The following is a 21,850-nucleotide window of genomic DNA, read 5'->3' as shown; positions in this document are numbered from 1 at the left end:
ATATGTGACAGATGTCATTCTGAGGCAGCCTCTCAAGTTTTGGTCATGTCCGTCTTTGAAAAAATATTGGAAAGACATTTTTGATGTTATTTCTATGGTATTGAGTATTGATTTACAACCTCATCCTATCACTGCAACTTTTGGTTTACCGATGAATGAGTCAATTCATTTATCTCCTTCTGCTTGTCGAATGATTGCATTTCTTACATTAATGGCTAAAAGATCTATTTTGTTGAATTAGAAAGAGATTAATCCCCCTACCACATTTCATTGGTTTTCTCAAACTATGTTATGTTTAAATTTGGAAAAAATTAGAAGTGTCATATATGACCCTTCTATTAAAATTGAAAAGACTTGGAGGCCATTTATTCAATATTTTCATTTGATGTAATCTGACGCTTTTCCAATCCTTTTTTTTCTGTTTCTGTTTATATATATGTAGAGAGGATTGGAGTTGATGACACTGATGAGTCCTTCTCTTTTCTTAGATATTGTAAACAGCCCATGTTTCTTTTTTCTTTTTCCTTTAGTTAGTGGTTAGTTTGTTAGATTAGTTCTTGTTTTCTGGAATAAATTTATTTTCTTCTTTTTCAGTTTTTTTTCATATTGATATACCTAGTTTGTTTTTGTTTTGTCTTGGTCATATTATATTTGTATCATGTATGATTTTGGGAGACTTAACTTTTTTGTACTTATTGTTTACGTATCCTTTTATGTTCATTTTAATTTTGTAATCCCAATAATTATGTATCAATTTTTGTTGTCTCAAGATGTTGATATTAATAAAAAGATTGAAAAAGAAAGCCCATTGCAGAAGTATAAAGCTACTCTAGATTCTAAAAAAAATAGTGTAAAAGAGAAAGGATTAAACCTCTCGGCCGAGGATCACCCTGCGGATGATAGGGCATGGTTGTCGACCCCAGCATGCCCAGTAACTCATGAATGAGTCTGTTCTTGAAATCCTGTCCCTGATCACTATGTATTTGCCTGGGAAGGCCATAATAAATGAAATACTTCCCCCATAACACTTTGGCCACTGTGGATGCCCTCTGGTCCTTGGTAGGAAAAGCCTGAGCATATCTGGTGTAGTGATCTGTGATAGCTAAGACATTTACCGTATGGCTGTCTTTGGGTTCTATTGATAGGAAATCCATACACACCAGGGGCCCCACACTCTGCAAGTGGGTCAGAGGAGCTGCCTGCATAGGCAGTGTCTTCCGCCATATGCATTGAATGCATGATTTGCCATATTCTTTGACCAACTTTATTTGGGGCCAGTAAAACCGGTCTCTGAGCAATCCATTCCTCTTCCCCTTTAAGGGTGGGCGTTATTCCAGAGAATAAGCAGAGCCTGCTATAGCTGGGACTTTGAACCTGGGCATTTTTCCATTTATTCGCCAGAGAGGTAAGGGCGGATACTAACACAGAATTCTCATTCTTCACCGGGGGATGTGAACTAATTAGACATTCCAAATCTGACCGCTCCTTCCCCTCAGTCCTCAGAAATGATAGAACCCCGCCTTTGAAATCTCTGCCCCCAATTACACTGCTTCATCAGCGACGGTCTGCATTAAAACGAGAGCTGCACCCACCATTTTATCAAACCTCCACCCTGCAATCGCAACTTTAACAGTACTGAACAGGTGAATTAACAATTCATCTGGAGTATGAATATCTCCCCACTTGCTGAGTTCTCAGGATAATCAGACAGCATCCAACAAAATCAATCCCGAGCGATATCCCCACAATTGTAACTCTCGGTTTGGGTAGTGACCTAATCTAGGGGAAGCCAGCCTCGGCCTGGCCAAACTTAAGAAATCTTGTTTGGGAGGATGCTGTGCCATGCGTCCCCTGTTACAAATTAGTACCATGGAATAACAAACAGTACACAATACGCGATTAAACAATTGAGCTTTATAATTCTTAATGTGACTATATGGTTAGTAAAGAAACAAAAATAAGAGAAGGGCCGATTCTCATAAAACAGTCTAATGTGAAACGTTGGAGCTCAGGGTTCCGTCCACTGGTTTCCTGTCGACCTTCTCTGAGTGCAGCTGACTCTCGGACCCTCGCTCCATCCACTCTGTCCAGTGGTCTACCAACATCCCTCTCAGTGGCTAACAAACATTCCAAAACCCCGATATCTCTAGTCATAACCCAAACATTGCTGCTATGGAGAAATCATTACCTCAGCAGGGAAACATTACAGAGAAGCCATTACATTAGCAGTCAAACCTTACAGTGCGTTACATGTGTACGTTGCTTGGATTTCCAGTATCTGCAGATTTTCCCTTGTTTGTGATTGGATCTCTTAACATAGGCTAATGCTGTGAAAAGTATATGTAGCTGCTTTTATGAAGAGTCAGGCGAAAGCATAATGAGACAGAACTCACTTGACCAACCTCGCTTCAAGAGTCACAGCCCGGATCCCACCCCTGTCTGGACCTCCCTCATCTGGATTCAGGGACCTTGCTTCCCTCCAGGGTCATGTGCATTAGTTCATGGACTATTCAGAAACCTGATTGTGGAGGGGAAGAAGATATTCCTAAAACTTTGAGTGTGTGTCTTTATGATTCTTTATCTCTTCCATGATGGTAGTAACAAGAAGAAGGCATTTTCAGGATGGTGAAGATCCTTAATGATGGATAACCACTTAGTGAAGCACTGCCTGTTGAAGAGATCCTCCATTGTGCAGAGGGTTGTGCCCATGATGTAGCTGGCTGAGTCTGCAACCCTTTATAGCTTCTGTTCATCTTGTGCACTGCAGCCTCCGCAGCAGGTTGCGATGCAACCAGTCGGAATACTCTCCACAATGCATCTATAGAAATTTGCCAATGTCTTTGGTGTCATAAAGAATCTCCTCAAACTCCTAATGAAGTATACCTGCTTGCATGCCTTTTTCAGAATTGTTGTGCCCAGGATAGATCCTCTGAGATGTTGACATCCAAGAACTTGAAACTGCTCGCTCTTTTCTCCACTTACTCCTCAATGTGGACTGATTTAGATCCTCCTGATCTCCCCTTCCTGAAGCCACAATCAGTTTCTCAACTCAGCAGTGATAACACCTCTAGCCGCGCAGTCAGGCAGCCCCATGACTGAAACATTTCACTTGTTTCCATGCACTGCACTTCCACTGTGACTGAAACACAATATTCCACATTTTGCTTCCTCTCTTTCTAGAAGCTCAAAATACTAATCAATGGGATTATCTGTCTGGATGTCACCCCTGCAAAAGCTTTTCACCGTATTTTGGTTATCATATTTAACCATTTTTAAAAGTCTCTGATAATTAAAGATATTAAAAATGATTCAAATTAAATGGAAATCTGTTGCTCTTATCTGTTTTGATCTACAGTATAAGCATCTCCAAGTTCTTGGTAATATGATTGGTTTTCTAACATAACTGTAATAGAAAGTCAAGTCATTCAAATATAATTAGGGCTAAGTAATAAATGGTGACATATTACTGACATTGTCATTCACTGAGAACATTTTAATAATAATTTTAGTTATTTCACAGCCAGACTCCTGAGGACAGTTGACTTGACTTACCTATAAGATTTAATCAGAATGGTTGGAAGTTATGATACAACTTGTGTCAACTCTTGATCTCTTACCTCCTGCTGGAATGCAATCTCTGCATATAAATCCACAGGGATACCTTTACGGTGTGACGGCGTCTAAAGTTAACATTGTTCTTCATATTTTACAGACCCAAGATGGAGTGATTCCACCTGTTGCAACCTTCTAGTTGTCTTTGTCATTATGAATGCTTTGTTAGATATGTGAAGGGCTTGTTTATAGAAAGTCTGTACATATTTCACCAGGAACTTGGAGAAAACAAAACCCTTCTTTGCTCAGAAAATAATGACAATCTGGTGTAATAGGAAATCAATTTGAAGCTTATCTTTGTGAGTCCAGGTCTGTCAATGTTCATGAAAACAACGTTTATTCCACAGTTATGAAATAATGCTTCAAATGGAGCAATGTGCGAGAATTGCCGTCATTCACTGTAAAAGACACAACTAGCGCACAACCACAAATCATCCCTGGAGTATCTGGTCATACGTTGAAGGTGACAAGAAAAGGCCAATCCCTATTGGCCACAGTCACTCTTCACTCCATCCAAACTACATTTTCTATCACATAAGGGGGTGTAACGCAATTGAATTTCCAGATCAAATTGTGCTTTGCTTGCAAATTTAACTCTGCCGCCAGATTTCTGAATGATCCATGAAACATGAACATGACCACGTTATTCATCTTTTGCATTATTTAGTTATTTATTTATATTGTAACTTATAGTATGGTTTTATACAGCTTGAACTGTACTGCTGCCACAAAACAACATATTTTGTGATGCATATCATTGATAATAATTTATTAGTGGGTTTATTACAGTGACTACTATTCAGGAGGTATCTCAGAGTTCAAAGTATATTATCAAATATCAAACATAAATATATATCACCATATACTACACTGAGATTCCTTTTCTTGTGAGCATTCACAGTAATTACAAAGAAAAAACAATAGTATCAATGAAAACCACACACAAGGAAACAAACAACCAGTATGCAAAACCCAAAAAAATGTGCAAATACAAAAATAATAAATAAATAAACAAAAATTACTGTGAATATGAAATGAAGAGTCCTTGAAAGTGAGTCCATTGTTTGTGGGAACTGTTCAGTTTTGGATGAGGGAAGTTATCCCCCCGGTCCAAGAGCCTGCTGATTGAGGGGTTATAACTGTTCCTGAACCTGGTGGTGTGGGTCCTGAGGTTCCTGTACCTCCATCCCGATGGCAGCAGCAGGAAGAGAGTGTGACCTATATGGTGTGGGTCGTTGATGAAGGATATTGCTTTCCTACGACAATGTTCTGTGTAGATGTGCTCAATGGTGGGGAATTCTTTATCTCTGACGGATTTGGCCGTATCCATCACTTTTTGTGGGCTTTTCCATTCAAGGGCATTGCTGTCTCCATACACGGCTGTGATGCAACCAGCCAATATACTCTCCACCGCACAGAAGTTTCTGGCAGTTTTTGATGACATGCTGAATCTACGCAAACTTATAAGAAAGTAGAGCTGCTGCTATACTTCCTTTGTAGTGGCACATGGTGGACACAGGACAATTCCCCTGAAGTGATAACACTGAGATATTTAAAGTTACTGACCCTCTCCTCCTCTGATCCCTTGATGAGAACTGGCTCACAGACCTCGTGTTTCCTCCTCCTGTAGTCAATATTCAGGTTTATGGTTTTGCTGACATTTTGTGAGAAGTTGTGGTTGCAGCAATCTCAGTCAGATTTTCCATCACCTCCTATAAGCTGATCAGCAAACTTAAATATGGTACTGGAACTGTGCTTAGCCTCTCAGTCATAAGTATAAAGCGAGTCGGGCAGGGGGCTAAGCACACAACTTGTGGTGCTCCTCAGCTGATGACAATTGTGGAAGAGATGTTGTTGTCAATCTGACCTGACAGTGGTCTGCAAGTGAGGAAAGTGAAAACCTGGTCACACAAAGATGTATTGAGGGCTAGGTCTTGGAGGTTATTGATTAGTTGTGAGGGATGATAGCACTGAATGTTGAGCTGTAGTCAATGAAAAACATTCTGATGTATGAATCTTTGCTGTTCCTATGTTTCAGGGTTGAGTGAAGAGCTAATGAAGTGGCATCTGCTGTTGAACTGTTGAGACAGTTGGCAAATTGAAGAGGATCCAAGTCATTCCTCAGATAGAAGTTGGTAAGTTTTATCACCAACTTCTCCAGGAACTTCATCACAGTGGATGTAAGTGCAGTGGATGGTAGTCATTGAGGCAGGTTGCCACATTCTTCTTGAGCTCTGGTATAACTGAAGCTTGCATGAAGCTGGTGGACACCACAGACTGCCAAAGTGAGAGGTTAAATATATCAGTAAATGCTCCAACCAGTTGATTCAGTACTCGCCCAGGTACCCCGCCTGGGCCAGATGTTTTTTGAAGGATACTTTCATGTTGCTCGTGGAGACTGAAATCACAGAATCATCAGGGGCTGTAGGAGTTTGTGACAGTGCCTGCATGTTTTGTTGTCCAAAGAGATCATAAAAAGCATTGAGCTTATCTGGAAGTGAAATCCCATTGTCATGTATGTCACTAGGTTTCTCTACATAGGGGGTGCTAGCATTCAAACCCTGCCGCAGTTGTCAAGCATCCTCCTGTGATTCCAGTTTGGTCCAGAATTGCCAGTTCACATGTGAAATGGCTTTCCGGAGATGATACCTGGATCCAGTATATTACTAGGTCACCAGATCTGAACGCCACACATCTAGACCTCAGCCTCAGCAAGGAATAAAGTAGATGAGCTTGAGGCTCAGTTGGAAATTGGCAAGTACGATGTTGTGGGAATAACTGAGACATGTCTTCAAGCGGACAGGGCCTGAGAAATGAATATTCAAGGATATACATCTTATCAAAAGATGTATACAGACTGACTGGCAGAGGGGGTGGGGTGGCTCTGTTGGTGAGGAATGATATTCAGTCCCTTGCGAGGTGGGACAGAATCAAGGGATGTAGAGTCGGTATGGATAGAACTGAGAAATTCTAAGGGTAGAAAGACCCTAATGGGAGTTATCTACAGGCCCCCAAACAGCAGTCTGGGTGTAGGGTGTAAGTTGAATGAAGAGTTAAAATTGACATGTCGCAAAGGTAATGATACAGTTGTCATGGGGGATTTCAACATGCGGGTAGACTGGGAGAATCAGAATGGTACTGGACCCCAAGAAAGGGAGCTTGTGGAGTGCCTCAGAGATGGATTCTTAGAACAGCTTGTACTGGAGCCTACCAGGGAGAAGGCAATTCTAGATTTAGTGTTGTGCAATGAACTGGATTTGATCAAGGACCTCGAGGTAAAGGAACCATTAGGAGGTAGTGACCATAAAATGTTATGTTTTAACCTACAATTCGAGAAGGAGAAGGGAAAATCAGATGTGTCAGTATTACAGTTGAACAAAGGGAACTATGGAGCTATGAGGGAGGAGCTGGCCAAAGTTCAATGGAACAATACCCTAGCAGGGAAGACAGTGGAACAAAAATGGCAGGTATTTCTGGGAATAATGCAGAAAGTGCAGTATCGGTTCATTCCAAAGAGGAAGAAAGATCCTAAGGGGAGTAAGGGGTGGCCGTGTCTGATGAGGGAAGTAAAGGGCAGTATAAAAATAAAAGAGAAGAAACGTAGCAAAGATGAGCGGGAAACTGGAGGACTGGGAAGCTTTTAAAGAGCACCAGAAGATAACAAAAAAGGTAATATTCCAAGAAAAAATGAGGTACGAAGATAAACTAGCCAAGAATATAAAGGAGGATAGTAAAAGCTTCTTTAGGTATGTGAATAGCAAAAAAATAGTTAAGACACAAATTGGGCCATTGAAGACAGAAACGGGTGAATTTATTTTGGGGAACAAGGAAATGGCAGATGAGTTGAACAGGTACTTTGGATCTGTCTTCACTAGGGAGGACACAAACAATCTCCCAGAAGTAATAGTGGCCAAAAGGAATTAGGGTAAAGGATGAACTGAAGGAAATTTATATTAGGCAAGAAACGGTGTTGGATAGACTGTTGAGTCTGAAGGCTGATAAGTCCCTGGGATCTGATGGTCTGCATCCCAGGGTTCTTAAAGAGGTGGCTCTAGAAATCGTGGATGCATTGGTAATCATTTTCCAATGTTCTATAGATTCAGTAACAGTTCCTGCTGATTGGAGGTTGGCTAATGTTGTCCCACTTTTCAAGAAAGGAGGTAGAGAGAAAACAGGGAATTATAGACCGGTTAGCCTGATGTCAGTGGTGGGAAAGATGCTGGAGTCAATTATAAAAGAGGAAATTATGACACATTTGGATAGCAGTAGAAGGATCAGTCCGAGTCAGCATGGATTTATGAAGGGAAAATCATGCTTGACTAATCTTCTAGAGTTTTTTGAGGATGCAACTATGAAAATGGACAAGGGAGAGCCAGTGGATGTAGTGTACCTGGACTTCCAGAAAGCTTTTGATAAAGTCCCACATAGGAGATTAGTGGGCAAAATTAGGGCACATGGTATTGGGGGCAGAGTACTGACATGAATTGAAAATTGGCTGGCTGACAGGAAACAAAGAGTAGTGATTAACGGGTCCCTTTCGGAATGGCAGGCTGTGACCAGTGGGGTACCACAAGGTTCGGTGCTGGGACCGCAGCTGTTTACAATATACATTAATGATTTAGATGAAGGGATTAAAAGTAACATTAGCAAATTTGCTGATGACACAAAGCTGGGTGGCAGTGTGAAATGTCAGGAGGATGTTATGAGACTGCAGGGTGACTTGGACAGGTTGGGTGAGTGGGCAAATGTATGGCAGATGCAGTTTAATGTGGATAAATGTGAGGTTATCCACTTTGGTGGCAAGAACAGGAAGGCAGATTACTATCTAAATGGAGTCAAGTTAGGAAAATTCAATGAGATCTAGGTGTTCTTGTACATCAGTCAATGAATCAAGCATGCAGGTACAGCAGGCAGTGAAGAAAGCTAATGGCATGCTGGCTTTTATAACAAGAGGAATTGAGTATAGGGGTAAAGAGGTCCTTCTGCAGCTGTACAGGGCCCTGGTGAGACCCCATCTGGAGTATTGTGTGCAGTTTGGGTCTCCAAATTTGAGGAAGGACATTCTTGCTATTGAGGGAGTGCAGCGTAGGTTCACAAGGTTAATTCCCGGAATGGCGGGACTGTCATATGTTGAAAGATTGGAGCAACTGGGCTTGTATACACTGGAATTTAGAAGGATGAGAGGGGATCTGATTGAAACATATAAGATTATTAAGGGATTGGACACACTGGAGGTAGGAAGCATGTTCCCACTGATGGGTGAGTCCAGAACTAGAGCCCACAGTTTAAGAATAAGGGGTAGGCCATTTAGAACAGAGATGCGGGAAAACCTTTTTCACCCAGAGAGTGGTGGATATGTAGAATGCTCTGCCCCTGAAGGCAGTGGAGACCAAGTCTCTGGATGCATTCAAGAGAGAGTTAGACAGAGCTCTTATAGATAGCAGGGTCAAGGGATATGGGGAGAGGGCAGGAACGGGGTGCTGATTGTGTATGATCAGCCATGATCACAGTGAATGGTGGTGCTGGCTAGAAGGGCCGAATAGCCTACTCCTGCACCTACTGTCTATTGTCTATTGTCTATTGTGGATTTCATAGTTCATCCAGGGCTTTTGGTTGGGGAAGACTCTAAATGACACATCCACGAATAACTTTATAAACCCTGAGTCAACTGTGGCATATTCATTCTGATCCCCTGATGAGTCGTTGAACATGGCCCAGTCTACTGAGTTGAAGTAATCCTGTGACTTCTTCTTTGCCTCCGGTGACCACCCCTCTTAACCGAGAGCCTGGCTGTTTGGCCTCTGCCTGTATGCATGTAGGAGGAGGACAGTGAGATGATCAGATTTCCTGAAAAGTGGTCGAGGGATGGAATGGAAGGCATTCCTAACTGTCGTAAAACAGTGCTCGATTGTGTTGGGACCCCTGGTGCCAAAAGTGAGATGTCGATGATAAATACAAGCTTGACTGAAACCCCTGCAATATTTTGAAAGGCGCCGGATGGGCTGAATCTTGTTTGCTCATCGCAGCACTCACTTCATTGAGTACTTGCTTAACATTAACCTTTGGCAGGATGTAAGCTGCATTCAGGATCACTGAGGAGAACTGTCTTGATAAATAGAACAAATCGCATTTAACCATTAGACGTTTCAGGTTGAGAGAATAAGTGTGTGACAAGACTGCTGTGTCTGAACCCCTCAAAGACTAGGATTAGCGGTAGGGTCCTTTGGTCAATATACTGGTTCTATATAACATGCGGTTTTTTATTCTCTTTATTACCTCTGGTTTCCCAGTTACAGGAAGGATGTCATTAAGCTCAAGAAAGTGCAGAAAAGTTTCACAAGAATGTTACAGGTATTGGAGTGATTGAGTTATAAGGAGCATGGGAGGCTGAAGAGTGAATCTACAGAGGTATATAAGACCATAAGGTTGATGGTCACAGTCTTTTTTTCCCAGGAAAGGGGAGTATAAAACTGGAGACTATAGATTTAAAGGTGAGAAGTGGAAAATATAACAAAGGTCTGAGAGGCAGCTTCTTCTCTCAGGCAGTGGTTACTATGTGGAAGGAGCTGCCCGAGGAAGCTGTGGAGGCTGGAATAATTTCAATCTCTGAAAGAAATTTGGAGAGGTAAAAAAGCCTGGAGGGAGCTGGGTCAACACACAGACAAATGGAACTAGCTCAGATAGACGTATTGTTTGGAATGGATGAGCTATTGTGTAGGGCCTGTTTTTGTGATGTCTGGATCAATGACTCTGAATGTATGAAGCCAAAGTCTGAAGATAGGGTTCTTTTTAAGGTATCTGAGTATGCATTCACTTCTAATTGTAGCTATGTGTATTTTATTGCTGCACTGTGTCTATCCTCCAGCCTTGTGAATCGTGTGACGAGGTGCATCCAGGCGAAGAAAGATCTAAATTCTTAATAAATGATTCTATTTGTTATTGCCATTGTTAACTTTGTTTTCTGTCTACTTCTGTACATAACACCAGTTCCATTCTTCTGTGAAAGAGATTGCACGACATAGAACAGAAAACTCCAACAGAATTTCATTCTTATTTCATAGAATTATTGATTTTAAAACTAAACTAGCTTTGATTAGAAAGGACCTCTATTCAAGAAACAAGAACTACCGTGTTTGTGGTGATTGATCTTTCTAATGAATAGAGTGGTAAGCAGATTTTGCTCTGAGAACATTAAATATTCATGGAAATGATATTACAGTTATTAAAGAAGGCTTACTTCTTATAGTGAGGACATTATTACTTTGTTAATTGTCAAGTATTAGTTTATTGCAGGCACTTAAAATGAAATGTTGCATGGTACAGCAAGTGGAAATCGGTTTCTAAACTAATAATGGTACATAGATGCAAATTTGTACCTCAGGGCTGTCTGCTGGGTTGTAGAACTGGAAAACATTAATGGCGTGGGAGTTAGTGGTGAGTAACAATTGCACAGTAAAGGTTGGTGTTTCTAAGCAGCATTATAAACCGCTATTGTCTGCCTTCTAAATCAGGCAAGAGAAAACTATGTGATTTCTTTGCAAATAATAACTAAAATAAGCTATTCTCCTGAGTTAAGCAAATATTGTGAGATAAACTTAAATTGTCAAGTTAAAGTAGAATTAATTAAAAATATTACAAGTAGAAGGCATAAGTTCTACATTTAGAAATTTAATGGCCGAGAGGAAGAAGCTGTTTCTTAAAATGTTGAGCATGGGTCTTCAGGCCCTTGTACCTTCTAGCAAATGGTAGTAATGAAAAGAGGGCATGTCCTGGGTGGTGAGTGTCCTTAATGATGGATACACCACCCTCCTGAGACACTGGCTTTTGAATATTTCATTGATGGTGGGGAGGCCTGTGATGGAGCTGGCTGGATCTGTAAATATCTGCAGCCTCTTTCAATACATCATTTGGGAGGAGGTACAGAGACGCATCTGTTCTTTTGTTCAATCTGAGTGTGTGATACTAAGTTTGTAGTTGCTATTTCTCTGAATCACTCCTATTTGGACCTTTCTGTGCCGAAAGCTCAACTTACATTAAAAAGGATCTTCAGGACCTTGAATTGAATTGAATTGACTTTATTTCTTACATCCTTCACATATATGAGGAGTAACAACCTTTATGTTACGTTTCCATCGAAATGTGCCATGTGCAATCATAGTCATTTATAATAAATAGAATAGTTGATGTAATATAGAGTACACTCAAATCAGCGTGAGTTCATTAGTCTGATGGCCTGGTGGAAGAAGCTGTCCCAGAGCCTGTTGTGCCTTTTTCACCACACAGCTGGTGTGTACAGATCACGTGAGGTCCCGGGTGATGTGGATGCTGAGGAACTTGAAGCTGTTTACCCTCTCAACCCCAGATTCACTGATGTCAATAGGGTTTAGCCCATCTCCATTCCTTCTGTAGTCCACAACCAACTCCTTTGTTTTTGAGACATTGAGGGAGAGGTTGTTTACTTGACAGCACTGTTACAGAGAGATGACTTCTTCCCTGTAGATCTCCTCATTATTGCTTGAGATAAGGCCAAATAATGTAGGTCATCAACAAATTTAATTTGCAGATTGGAGCTGTGAGTGGCGATACAGTCATGGGTATACAGGGAGTAAAGGAGGGGACTCAGTACACAGCCCTGAAGGGCTCGTATTGAGAGTTAGAGGGTTGGAAGTGAGGAAGCCCACTGATGAGCTGACAAGAAGTCCAGGATCCAGCTGCACAAAGCAGGGTCAAGGCCAAGGTCTCTGAGCTTCTTGTCACGTTGGATGGAACTATAGTGTTGAATGCTAAACTGTAGTCCAAGAACAGCACTGTCTCCAGATGTTTAAGGACGGTATGTAGAACAGTGACCATTGCATCATCTGTCGATCAGTTGCGTCGGTAGGAGGTCCAGTTTGGGCGGTAGCAAACTGCAGATGTAATTCTTGACCAGCCTCTCAAAGCATTTGCTTATTATTGAGGTGAGTGTGACAGGACGCCAGTCGTTCAAGCATGTTACCTTGGTCTTTTTTGGTACAGGGACAATGGTGTATAATTTAAAGCAGGAGGGCACTTTACACTGGGAGAGAGAGAGATTAAAAATATCGCATACCTTCCAGTTGTGCTGCGCCCTGGGATACAGTCCAGTCCCACAGTCTTGCGACTGTCCACTCGTTGGAAATGTTTGCGTACCTCAGCCTCAGAGATGACCAGGTGCAGGTTGTAGCGGTGGCTTTGCTCGAAGACTCAGAGTTAGCGACATCGAACTGAGCTTAAAAGTGGTTGAGCTCATCTGGGAGAGAGGCCGTGATGTTGGCAGCACCACAACGTTAGGCTTTGAAGTCTGCGATGGTACGCACCCCTTGCCATAAGTCATGCGTGCTATTCGTTGTGACTCAATCTTGTCCCTGTATTGTTGTTTAGCAACCTTGATAGCCGTGTGCAGATCGTAGCTGCTTTTCTTGAACTCTGGTTGATTGACAGCAATGTAAGTGGTGCTCGCACGGAACTATTGATCCAGGGTTTCTGGTTCGGGAAGACCCTAACGGCCTAACCGAACTCTGGGGGACAACATCGTCGATACACTTCCGAATGAAGCACGTGACTCCATCCGTGAACTCCGAGACATCCTCATCATGGAAGACATTCCAGTCAACGTCATCAACGCAGTCCTGCAGCATGGAGGCCGATTGTTCAGGCCAACAGTGGACAGTTTTAACTATGGCTGCCTCTTGTTTTAGCTTCTGCTTGTACATCGGCAAAAGCAGGATCGAAGCGTGATCTGATTTTCCAAAAGCTGGGCGAAGGGGAACTTTGTAAGCATTGCAGAAAAGTGGTAAAGTGTGTTATCTCCACGTGTGCTCACCTGGATGCTGACAAAACTTCGGAGAGACTTTCGTCAGCAATGTTCGATTAAAGTCACTGGGGATGATGAAGGCAGCTGCCTGATGTGCAGTCTCCAGCATGTTAATGGTCGAGAGCCAGGTTAGTATCAGCCTGCGGCAGAATGTACACAGCCGTGAGCTCCCTAGGCAGCCAGAGGGTCTGCACAGCAGCACCAGGTATTCCAGGTCTGGGGAACAAAAGGAATTGAGGGCAGGCACATTCTGGGGTTGCACCAAACATTGCTGACCATGAAGCATACCCCTCCTTCTTTACTCCTCCCAGAGAGGTTTTTTGACCTGCCCGCCCAGAACAGGGAGAACCCAGAGGGCTCGATGGCGTAATCCGATATCTCCTGCGTCAGCCAGGCTTCCACGAAGCACAAAACGTTGCATTCCTTTGTTTCTGCTCTCAGTTCGCACAGCTTGTTACCTAGGGACTGAACTTTAGCCAGGAATATGCTGAGGAGCAGCGGCCGATTTGCACACCATCTCAGCCTCACCAGGACGCCGGCCCTTCTCCCTCCCCCGGCACTTCTTCCAGGGTAGTGGTGGGGTAAGAGATGGATCGTGCAAGGAGGAGATCCCAGTGTAGGAAAGGCGGCACATAGCGGGTAAATGCCGTCTTTCCGATGTTCAGAAGGGTCAGTCTATCATATCTGATGTGACTATCAGCTACTTGAACAGAAAATGCTAAAAAACTTGTAGAAATTAATAGTATACTGCAGATTTGGAACAGAGCTCGTAACCTTATCATTGGATTTGTCACGTTGCTGCCTTCAGAATTTCAGGCAACTCGGCAATTCCATCTCACATTTCCATTTTTTCTCTATCACATCTGATATTTCAGATTCATTTTGTCTTCACCTTCATGCACCTCCTGCAGACAGACTCTTCTGACTTCAATCTCTCCCTTTCAGCTTCCTCCACCACCAGTCGAGTTATTTAATTTCCCATTCTCTCCACCATCCTTGTCTCAGACATTCCATTTGTTCTTTTTTTCTCTCTCTGAAATAGTCCTACTTTTACCTGTGATGACAAAAACTGTTATAAAGATATAAAACCATAAGATGTAGGAGCAGATTTAGGACATCTGCTCCGCCATTCAACCATGGCTAATCCCTTTCTCCACTCCTCAACCCCATTCCTCAGCCTTCTCCCCGTAACCTCTGAGCCATGTCTATATACCGCTAGAGCATCTCAAACAGATACTGACATCACAAGCTGGGAGGAACAAGTGATCAATTTGCGTCAGTGGCATCATATCTCTCCATCAGGCAATGGCCAGAATTGAGCAGCAAATCTCTGTAAATCTGTGGTGGAGAACATCCTCAAATCCAGGGATCGCTGATGAAGTGTTCAGTTGTATTGATTTGGAAAATAATTCCAGATTCATAGAACAATCGTAAAGCGTGAGAAATTTTCCCTTTGTATTATTAAGGGTGGAGTTGGAGGAAATAGTGTTTTATAATAGGACTGCTTTTAATAATGGTCAAGGGCGGAATTGTTTCAGGAAGGGATATTGGTACATATAACAATTATTCATTGAAAGGGTGAGAACTCTACTGTCAAAAGGTCCATGACTAACCATCTAAGGTTGGTGGTAAACCAATTTCTTAAATCACTTCCATACTTCTGGTAAATGGGAAAATAGGTATTCCTTCTTGTTTCACTTCAGAGGTATGACCTGATGGAAAACATAATTTTGATTATCCCTAATTTACAAGAGGATTATCAGAAGGCTTGTCAGCTGTACAAGGCGTAGGCTTGTTTTAATCTGGAGAAAGCTTATACCTTTGTTTGCTTCCTGCACCAACGTCCACTGAGGTGGACTGGTCCTGGGTTTGAGTCAGGGATTATATTATGTATCTAAAATTTTGCCTGGCTAGTTCTTCACTTGCTTACTGTCACCAGAAGTGTTATCAGATTTTCACACTAAAGCTGTAAACAGCATGATCCATGTCCTACAGCCGAACACCAACCCTGCATCTGATGGAAACACACAACGTAGAACAGTACAACAAAGAAGCAGGTCCTTTGACCCATGGTTTTGTGCTGAACTAATTAAACTAATTTTTCCTTCTGTTTACAATGATATCCATATCCCTACATTCACTTCCTATCTAATAGCCCTCTTACAAGCCTAAGAGAAAGGATTTCAGCACTGCACTGTCTTCAATGGTTGTCACCTCATTTTTAAAAAGTGATGCATAATTTCATATTCTTCCATGGGAGGAAATATTCCCTCTATACCTGTTCTGAAGACGCCACTCGGGATTAGATATGATTCAATTAAGGCCTCACTCACTTTCAACAGTGGATACAAATCCAACCAATCATTTCTCATCAATTAGTAAGTTGTTTTTATTATTATGAGATGTACTGAGGTACATGAAACAGTTTGGGCTGCATACCAGGTGACCCAACAAATCTTAAAAAACTGTTTCTAAAACTTTTGCCTCCAATGGGTTCCATGTAGGACCTTCACAAAGCAAGTATCTTTCCATTCTGAGCTCTGACCACCACATGGTCAGGACGTTGCTAAGGCTCAGAGTAAGAGTGTCTTTGGTCTCTGGGTAGTCTGGCTGGAGAAAGCAGTGCAAAAGACTGACACTATTAACAGATAAGGGGTAAATAATGCTCTGGCACATAAGCTACTGTCAGCACTGTGGGTATTTCTGATGAGATGGTGAAGTGTCTGATCTCAGTGGCATCTACAGGATCAACCAGAGGTGTTATTGTCTTTTATAAATGTAGATTTTATGACCAAAAGACCCTGCTGGTCAATAAGAACATAAAGTACTGCAGGGCTCCCCCATCAGTGAATTGCTCCTTGGCAGAGAAACGGAAGGAGCTCAGTGTGGATTATGCTACCGTCTGCATCAGAGATGCGTCGGTGTCAGAAGGCGGGTGTGGAGTTCAATAGTGAGTGATCATCTTAGTCGCTTTTCTCATGATTGCAAGACCCTGTTAGACATTGTTAACTTGGAACGCTGCAAGTCTGATTCATTGATTTATGGGTGGATGGCAGGAGGGGATAGCAAGGGAGCTCTGTGATAACGACGACAAGGTCTAAAGCCATGGTGACCCCTGTTTACAGCCACCCAGCAGAGTGACGTCGGAAATGGTGTGCCACGGTGTCCAAGCTCAGGTCCGTGTTGCCCCCTAGTGTTCACTTGGCAGAAGACAAGTTGTATTGTGTTTGACTGCTGCAATGTTCATGGACTCAGGGTCAGAATCAGAATCAGGTTTATTATCATTTAGGTCTTGAACTATATTTTTTTTTGTTCAACTGTATTTCACTGATATATGTGCTTGCTATCTTATATGTGCTATGTGTATCTTGTGCTGCGTGGGATTGCTGGTACTGTATTTTGTGACTTGGCCCTGGATTAACACTGTTTCATCTGGCTGTGTTCATGGGTATTCATGCATGGTTGAATGACAATTAAACCTGAAGTTGAGAACCTGGGAACTTGAACTTTTTAAGAAGCTAAGCGCTCTGAGTGGGTGCTGGGCTGCATCAGCAGGCAGTACTCAGGGTGGTATGGATTCCTGTACATTGTACTGCAAAATTTTTACACCATTGGGCTAAATGAGGCTTGTCACACTCTGTGCCAAAGCTGTCCTTACATATCATTGTATAATAATGTCTGGGTTATTGGCTCTCAGCAAGATGATTACTGAAAAGAGAACAGAAATATTTTGTGTTTCAGTCAGACTTTGACCTTCATGCCAGGAACTTGAAACCTTTTGCAGCTGTGCCACAGAGCTGGTTGAGAATGAAATTTATTGTGAAGTCGCCCCATTGAGCAACCTTGTCCAATTGACCCTCTTCTGCTACCTTGATTACATCGTTCAGTATAATCACACCACTGGAATTTTCTGGATCAATGAGTAAGAAGCGGGTTTGCTTTTGATGCACCATCAATAACTCACACTGAGACGTAAGGCGAAATATTGGCTTTTATTGACTGGAAGAAGGAACCAGGAGTGAGTGTCTATCATACAATGTCTTGGATACTGAGGCCGAGCGTCAGGCCGCAGATCTCCTTTATACAGGGGCCTGTGGGAGGAGCCACAGGAGCAGTCAGCAGGGGGCGTGTCCCGACAGGCACATAGTTCACCACAGCTTTGTTGTCTTTATTCATGATCCTCGTGATCACATGAAACAGCTGTGGGAGATGATGTAGTGAATTAGGCTGTCTCTAATGCATCTGACTCCATTGGCTCAAACTTTCATTAGACCATAAGACCTAGAATATGGCCCGTCGAGTTTGCTTCAGCATTCCATCATGGCTAATTTATTATCACTCCCAACCTCATTCTCCTGCCTTTCCCCTGTAACCTCTGATTAATCAAAAAACCTATCAACCTCCACCTTAAATAAACCCAGTGATTTGGCCTGCACAGCTGTCTGTGGCAAAGAATTCCACAGATTCACAATTCTCTGGCTAAGAAACTTTTCCTCATTCCTGGAATCATTCTCGTGAACATCCCTTTGACTCTCTCCAATGCCAGCACATCCTTTCTTAGATAAGGGGCTTAAAACTGCTCACAATGTTCCAAATATGATCTGACCAATGCCTTATAAAGCATCTGCATTATATCCTTGTTTTTGTATTCGAATCCTGTCAAAATGAACGCCAACATTGCATTTACCTTCTGATGCACCATCAATAACTCTCGGAGACGTGAGGCGAGATATAGGCTTTTATTCGCTGGAAGAGAGCAGTCAGCAGCAAGAGATCCCCACACAACATCCTGGAGACTGAGGGAAGAGCCGTGCCTCCAATCGCCTTTATACAGGGGTCTGTGGGAGAAGCCGCAGGAGCAGTCAGCAGGGGGAGCGTGTCCAGACAGGTAAATGTAGTTCACCACACCTTCCTTACCACCGACTCAACCTGAAAATTAACCTTTAGGGAATTCTGCATGAGGACAAGTCCCTCTACACTTCTGATTTTTGAACTTTCTCCATATTTACCAAGTAGTCCATGCCTTTATTTCTTCTGCCGAAGTGCATGACCATGAATTTCCCTGCATTATATACCATCTGTCACACTGTATTCCACTTCTTTGCCCATTCTCCCAATCCGTTTAAGTCCTTCTGCTTCCTCAACACTACAGGCCCTTCGTCCTATTTTTCTATCGTCGAAAAATGTAGCCACAAAACCATCAACCCCTTCGTCCAAATATTTGACACACAACATGAAAAGAAGCAGTCATGACACTGACTCCTCTAGTCACCAGCAGCCAAGCAGAAAAGCCCTGCTTTATTCCCACTCTTTACCTCCTATTGAACAGTCAACCTTCTATCCATCCTAGTATCTTTTCTGTAATACCATGGGGCTCTGATCATATTAAGCAGCTTCATGTGTGGCAGCTTATTGAAGACCTTCTTAAAAGTCAAATGACTCTGCTTTGTCTATCCTGCTGGTTATTTCCTCAGATTGGGCAGTCAAAATTACTACTTAAGGAAACCATTCTGATTTAGCCCTATTTTGCCATGTGCCTCCAAGTTCCCCAAAACCCAATCCTTAATAATAGATTCCAACATCTTTCCAACGTTGAAGTCTGGCTAATTGACTTATGATTTCCTTTCTTATGACTCCCTCCCTTCTTAAGGAATGGTGTGACATTTTCAATTGTCCATTCCTTCAGAAACATTCCAGAATCTAATGACTCTTGAAAGATCTTTACTAATTCCTCCACAATCTCTTCAGTGACTTCTTTCAGAACCCGAGGGTGTAGTTCATCTGGTTCAGGTGACTTATCTACCTTCAGAGCTTTCAGCTTCCCCAGCTTCTTCTTCTTAGTAACAGCAATAATACTCACATCTGCACCCTGACATTCTCACATGCCATTTCTGGCATGCTGCTAGTGACTTCCATAGTGATGACTGGCACAGCATAAACGTAAAGACAATTTTCTAAATGGGGAGAAAATTCAAAAATCTGAGATGAAATGGGTCTTGGGAGTCGACAGGCCAGATAGCCTACTCTTAAGGCCAGATGGTCTTATGTAGAGGATTCAGAGGAGGTCCACAAGGATGATTCTGAATGAAAAGGTTATCGTATGAGGAAAGTTTGATGGCTCTGGGCCTGTACTTGATGGAATTTAGAAGAATGAGGGGGGATCTTATTGAAAACCTTTCAAATATTGAAAGACAGAGTAGATATGGAAAGGATATTTCCCATCATGCAGGAAGCTAGGTGTCCTTTTAAAACAGAGATGCAGAGAAATTTCTTTAGTCAGAGGGTGGTGAATTTGTGGAATTTGTTACCATAGGCTCCTGTGGAGGCCAGGTAGTGGGGTCATTTAAAGTGGAGACTGATAGGTTCTTGATTGGCTACAGGGAGTGGGGCTGAGGAGGGGAAAAAAGATCAGCCATGATTGAATGGCGGAGCAGATTCAATGGGCCAAATGAACTAATCTGTTTCTGTGTCTTATGGTCTCATGGTCTTCAAATACTTAGCAAGTTCCTCCAACACTTTTTTGTCCATCATTACTACTTCTCCAGCATCATTTTCCTGTGGTCTGATATTCACTCTCATCTCTCTTTAACTCCTCATATTTCCCAAATAAAACGTTTTTTATATTATTGGCTAGCTTACCTTCATATTTTATCTTTCTCTTCTTATGGCTTTTTCAGTTGCTTTCTTTTGGCTTTTAAAAGCTTCCCAATCCTCTATCTTCCCACTAATTTTTGCTCGTTATATGCCCTCTCCTTTGCTTTTACGCTGTGCTTGACTTCGCTTGTCATTCACAGTTGCCTCATCCTCCCTTTAGAATACTTCTTCATCTCTGGGATGCATCTTTCCTATGTCTTCCGAATTCCCCCAGAAACATGAGCCATTGTTGTTCTGCTATCATCCCTGCTAGTGTTCCCTTCCAATCAACTTTGGCCAGCTCCTCTCTTATGCCTCTGCAATTCACTTTACTCCACTGTAATACTGATACATCCAATTTTATCTTCTTCTCTTCAAAGTGCAGGGAGAGTACAATCATATATTGATCACTGCCTCCTAAGGGTTCCGTTACCTTTAGCTTCCTAATGAAATCTGAGTCATAACATAACATCCAATCCAGAACTGCTGTTCACTAAGTAGGTTCAGCCACGAGGCTGAAACATCCAATCCAACACTGACCTGATTTTCCCATTCTACCTTCATATTGAAACCCTCGTGATTATCACAACATTACCCTTTTTACATGCCTTTTCTATCTCCCATTGCAATCTGGGCTACTGTTCAAAGGCCTGTATACAATTCCCATAAAGGTCATTTCACTTTTGGTGTTCATTAACTCTGCCCACCAGGATTCTACATCTTCCAAATCTTACGTCACCTCTTTCTAAAAATTTGATTTCTTACTTCCTTGGTTGGTAAGTTGATGGAGAAGATCCTGAGAGACAGGATTTATGAACATTTGGAGAGGAATAATATGATTAGGGATAGTCAGCATGGCTTTGTCAAGGGCAGGTCATACCTTATGAGCTTGATTGAATTTTTTTTAGGATGTGACTAAACACATTGTTGAAGGTAGAGTTCTAGAAGTAGTGTATATGGATTTCAGCAAGGCATTTGATAAGGTGCTCCATGAAAGGCTTATTAAGAAAGTAAGGAGGCATGGGATCCAAGGGGACATTGCTTTGTGGATCCAGAACTGGCTTGCCCACAGAAGGCAAAGAGTGGTTGTAGACAGGTCATATTCTGCATGGAGGCCGGTGACCAGTGGTGTGTCTCAAGGATCTGTTCTGGGACCACTACTCTTTGTGATTTTTATAAATGACCTGGATGAGGAAGTGGAGGGATGGGTTAGTAAATGTACTGATGACACAAAGGTTGGGGGTATTGTGGATAGTGTGAAAGGCTGTCAGAGGTTACAGCAGGACATAGATAAGATGCAAAACTGGGCTGAGAAGTGACAGATGGAGTTCAACCCAAATAAGTGTGAGCTGGTTCATTTTGGTAGGTCAAATATGATGGCAGAATATAGCATTAATGGCAAGACCCTTGGCAGTGTGGAGGTCAGGGAGATCTTGGGGGTCTGAGTCCATAGGACACTCCAAGCTGCTACACAGGTTGACTCTATGGTTAAGAAGGCATACAGCAATTGGCCTTCATCAATCGTGGGATTGAGTTTAAGAGCCGAGAGGTAATATTGCAGCAATATAGGACCCTGGTCAGACCCCACTTGGAGTACAAGATAATGAGAGGCATTGATCGTGTAGATAGTCAGAGGCTTTTTACCAGGGCTGAAGTGGCTAGCACTAGGGGGCATATTTTTAAGGTCCATGGAAGTAGGTACAGAGGAGATGTCAGGGTAAGTTTTTTACGCAGAGAATGGTGAGTGCATGGAACGGGCTGCCGGTGGCACTG

The sequence above is a fragment of the Hypanus sabinus genome, chromosome 5, assembly GCF_030144855.1.
Source record: "Hypanus sabinus isolate sHypSab1 chromosome 5, sHypSab1.hap1, whole genome shotgun sequence".
NCBI lineage: Eukaryota > Metazoa > Chordata > Chondrichthyes > Myliobatiformes > Dasyatidae > Hypanus > Hypanus sabinus.
The sequence above is the reverse complement of the archived record's forward strand: the minus strand, read 5'-3'. Positions refer to the sequence as shown.